Source organism: Plasmopara halstedii (genome assembly GCF_900000015.1).
Source record: "Plasmopara halstedii genome assembly, contig: Scaffold_658, whole genome shotgun sequence".
NCBI classification, from domain to species: domain Eukaryota; phylum Oomycota; class Peronosporomycetes; order Peronosporales; family Peronosporaceae; genus Plasmopara; species Plasmopara halstedii.
The window spans coordinates 1,265,292-1,270,794 of NW_020187575.1; positions in this window are offsets into that span (position 1 = coordinate 1,265,292).

Sequence of the window (5,503 nt, forward strand, 5' to 3'; positions counted from 1 at the left end):
AGGTTGAGGTACTTCATATTCCAGGTCTTGATAGGCGATTGTTATCAGAGCTCTATCATCTTCAAACTTACCGACACTTATTCATACCTTCAATTCCATATAAATTTAATGTGAGAATCATACGCAGAACATACTGACTCTCTTGCTATCACTTCCTTTCGTTTTTATATATTGCGTAAACCTGACAAATTCACGAGTAAATATTACTGCATCAAGAATCTAGCCCCAGTCTTCGCATTTGAATGTGTCCGTGATGAGTAGTGGGATGCAAATGCCGAAGTGAATTAGTTAGCTGCTACGTAATCTACCCTTCCTACATGTCTGTAACTATCTTCCTGTGCGCCCTTCTTGTTCCCTGTTCCTCTGCAAAAGCCGCCCTCGAGCTTCTCCCTGCGAGGCCCGACAAGATGAATAGTCGCGAGAAGGAGTTTTGGATGAGATCCAAAACATCCAGCACTCATTCCATTATCACCCAATCATATCTTGCCATACGTGATTTGCCGATCCCAGTCATCATTCGTCGAGTCAGTTGGCTCGTCCAGCTCTCATTACGCGGCGCCACTTCAACACTCCCACTCGCCGCTAATGCGCAGCGGGCTAGGCGCGAACTTCGCTCGGCGAGCGAAGTACCTGAAGTCGCTTGGTTCCCAGCGGCTTCGTCGTCATGTCCGCCAACTGCTTCTCAATGCCGATATAGTTGACATTGTCACTCACGTGAATTGCTAGCAGCACTTGTGCCAAAAGAACAGGTTTATTTTGAAAGTTATCAAAAACCATAAGTTTCTAATAGTCAAAATAGCTTTAATCCAGTACATGTTCTCTGGAGCTAGCAGATCGAAGTGGTCACCTAGCGACGGTAATTCTCTCGAATTTTGCTACTTAAAGAAGCGTACAAATCCGATTCTGTGCGTTTGTTAACTTTGCAAGTCTCTGTATAAAAGTTTACAAAACGTTGTTGCAATTTTTTCTGTTTTTTTTAATTTTAACTAAGAAACTTTAAGCTTTTGAGTAATAACGAAGTCTATATGGGAAAATACAATAATTTCTCTGATTTTACCAATTATCAGGATAAATTAATCGTGTTATAGCACAGCACCAGTTTGTCGCTATAATAACAATCTGAAATACAATATTCTGGAAGATTTTGTAAATATTTTTAAAAATCAAAAGGTACCATTCGAGATGATACTTGCAACTTGCACGACATATTTGCTCATTCGAACAACTCATATAATTTTTTTTATTAATGCGATTATCATGTCTTACGAAAATCAATGGCGATAAGGCTAATGGAGCGTGGCAAATGCGCAAACATCTTGTCTTCTCACCAGGTGCACGTGATTTCTTCCGAACTTTCGATTGGATCGTTTATCGGGAAGGTTTCTTGTTCAAGTGATTTACGATGGCCATGGCCAGCTCAGAGTCTTCTTTCAGGTAAAGTTCCGAATTTTATTTGCCAAATTGACTTCTAGAGTAATACAAATTTTGGCCTAGTTATGTAAGAGGGTAAGGTCAAAAAGTTGATGACTCCTGCCAACTTTTTCCCACTTAACTCCAAACTTTTCCAGATCATGAAAAAAGTCCAATCGACTTTGATCATATACACTATCCACATTAGACAATAAATCGAGTTCATCTTACGCCTGAGGTTGTAAATCTAGCTGGTGCGACATTAACGTTTGATGAAGACGAAAGCGCCTTCACATCTCCATATTGAGGTGCGGTTTTGTTTTACGCTCGTCATCGACGCAAATTGTCTTCGATGCATTTTATTTTGTGTGGGATCACGAATGACCGAGTCTTAAAGCTTGGAGAAAGCTCGAAGGAAATACGAGTAAATCCACTGTTATCTGTGTGGGGGGTGTAAAGGGGTCAGTCCCAGATGTGAACCATGGTCTATTTCAGAAAGTACGTGTATACGGTCGGCCATTCCCGTTACATTTTGTATTGTCGCTCTGCTTGTTCAAAATCATTTTTTTGGCGTCATCTGTCAAACCAAAATCTTTCGAATTATGTACATTAGACCATTCGAAGTAATTTGTGGATGTATGGAACCTGACTTCTGTTCAGTAAGGAGATTTCGTCCTTTACCTAGCTATAGCTGATCAGCACCTTCTGAAGATTTCGCTTCGCTACTGACTGCTACCAAAGACTTAACGCTAGAGTCGAGACCAAGTCCTCTCTCTTCCTTTTGAGCATCATCCAGAGAGTTTGTCCGCAACGAGAAAGTCGTTGCTTGCTTGTCGTCGACAGCAGTCGTGGATACTACTGGACCATTTACTATAAGTGTAGCTGCAAGTAAGACCAGGATCGAAATGAACGCATCGTTGAATGACAACAAGAAGTAGTGTGATGTGTGACGCAAGACGGAAATTGAGTAATGAATCTTGGTTGAGCAGAACTCATCGTACGATCGACACACGAAAGCAATCCATTTGTCTCACTACATACCAATGGTCCGTATGGGAAAGGGAACTGGATCCAAGCGAGAAAAAGGATTGTACAGTTGCCATTACTGTAAAATCATGCAGAAGTTGTATTGCAGCGGCGTAATTACCGACTATTCGACAGAGCAGTGACATATAAGTAGCAACATCTTTTTGCTCTTAAGAATCAGGCAGCGTCGACAATCTTGCAAACAGTGCCAAGATCAAGAATCATTCCGTACTGAAGGGAATGTGGCATCTGCACAGACGCTTTTGCAACACTTGATCTACGTAAAATAGCCAGATCACCTGCAATCTGGGTACGGGAAGGTATTCTATGCTCCACGATTAGCGCACGATTGGAGAGCTTTGTTGCCCGCAATCAATGAAATAAGATTTAAATGGATTGATGATCGGACGCAATCAACACATTCGCTTTGTCGTTTATCGCAATTTTTGATTGTCTTCTTGTAATATACATTGCATTCCAGCGGTAAACAGACCCATCCACGTGATTTACCATCAACAATAAGGAGGTCGCATTGAACAAAAAGAAACTCTTCTTCACCTGGTTGAACGTATTTTATAGCGCCAATGCTCTTCGCGGCTGTTGTAATTTATCGACTGGAGTCTCGTATACCTGGCCACGGCTATAACATCGGGCGTCAAAATAATTGGCAAAAGATGACGTTCGTATTCTACACTTTATTTACTCAACATAGAGAACAAGAGTCAAAGCTTACAGGTAGTTATAAAGCTACAGAGCTCGAAAGCTATCTCGGGTGCCAATCTTTGAAAATTTTAAGGGTTCGAACTTAAAGGATGAGCATTTCATAATGCACTTGATTTTTTGTGTTTTTCTGATACAATTTGTAAGATTCGGTCAAGTGGCTGATCTTCGTTGATCTTCCGTGTTACAAAAGGTGACACTAACGCGATATATAAAGAACCTGGTCGCAACAATCGAGAAATCATTTCTTGAAGTAGCGACTGGCCGTTGGCAAAAAGGTCATTGTTGAAGCCAATGACGGTACCAAGCAAACGAAGCTCAAGGAGGGTGACAAGGTGGAGGTTTAGTACAAGGATAAGAGCAGATTTGATTGGGTGTGATCTCTCGGAGTCGGTTGAAAGGCACTTACGACATCGACTTTGACTATCGACTATCGACGATGGGCAGAATCATACGCTATCTCTGAATAGTTTATACCGTATTCCGACCTGATGGTTTTGCCTTCATACACTGGGTATTTTCAGATAATTTATGCTTATAGAAGAAAGTCAGAAGAACATGTGCGCGTGACATGTTCTGGGCAAATGCTTCGGCATACAATTTGCTTAGATTCGTGTATTATAACTAAGACTTTTCTTATCATTTAGAAAAAATAGACTGCTTTGAGTGAGCGATGAATTTCAGCAAGACACGTATAGAGCATAGCAAAACACAATAGAAGCATCATGGAGAAAAGTTACAAATGGTTTCATCGCTGCAGATTTTTTTTTAAATCTTGACGTGGCAAAAGTTGCTGGTCGCTCTTAAACCATTAAGCCTTCGAATTCCCCCAGCTTAGATATCTCACATCCGCTTTTTCTTGTCAGGTAAATAAAATAGTAATTTATCGATAATATGACAGCTGGCAAAGTAAAAGATAACTTTATTGTATTGATGTAATTAACAATATGTAGTATTGTCATACCGGTCATATATATGCTACTTCCATATGTTATGTACAGAAGTCCAAGCTTACTTTCACTATGCTGATACAAAGCCAAATTACCTCGTGCTGCCATATTTTAGCCTACCTTTTAAAAAAATATAATTTTGACGTATGTCAGGACCTCAGGATATTATACATTTAACATGGCCAAGTGCAGATCTCGACGAGATATGTCCGTCAGCTGCTCGCAACGGAGTACGTACCGTACGATGGTTTTTGTACACATTACCTTCCTATCATTATTGTTCGTCTGACAACAGTGAGAACCATGATTTGAAATACTGGCACAGATGGGGGTGAGGTGACCAATAATTATTAATCGTACGTATAATTACCGAAAGAATAACGAAACGCTAAAATAAACATTAGCTATGAGAGATAAAAAAATATTCATTAAGTTGTTGACTAAAACATCGTATTCCGGCTTCTCTTACGTTGACTAGACGATATATCAGACCTATCCATTCTATCCAGAAGACATTGAGGTTGATGTTTTTTGTCCTTGATGGATGAGAATGGACCGGAGCTTAAAAATTTACGATTTCATGTATTGGAAATCTTGCTATGTCTTCCCAAGATAAATAGGCTGCCTATGAACCGTCGGTCTGCTTGAGTCCTAAGTCCCCGTTGTTCGGCCCTCCAAAAATTACTTTATCTTATTCTTTTTCGATACGGGCGATATTTATGCGAAATAAAACAATTCTTTCAAGTTTTATCTTAATGATCTCAGCTCGACTTGAACTATGCATGTAAAAATTTTTTTTTCGTAGATCAGCTAAATAATTTAAATCACAGATTAGCTAAATGCCTAAAGCAAAATGTCAGTTCAAGCTTCAGAAAACTCGGCAACATTTATTTCGTTCAACTTGTGTAGAGTAGAAGGTAACTTGTGAAGTGAAAATATTTAGTTAGGTACTTATTTTGCTACTTTTTGCTACTTTTTGCTACTTTTTGCTACCTCTAAGCATATCTACAGCGGGGCTGCCGTAGCAAAGCGCTTGAGGAAGCGTACTTTATGTCAGCGGCCTTTCGCTCTTTCCGAGAACCAAGTATGAGTTAGCGGATCGCAATCCACTTACTCCAGCCTTCTCAAGGATAATCGACTATTCAGTTCAAATTCAAAAACTGTTTTTAATTTATTTTTATCCCGATTTGAAAGTTTAGACTTTCCTAATATACTAAATATATTAAGTAAAATCTAAATATGCATAACCACTGGCTACCTAGCCACATACCTTATTCTTGTCTGGGTGTAGTCACACCATGCACATCTCGTGTGACACACACCCCTGATATCAGGGTACGTGTAACGGGGTCACATGAGAGCGACCCGTCACTCTCCCAAGGGAGCTGTGGTGTGGC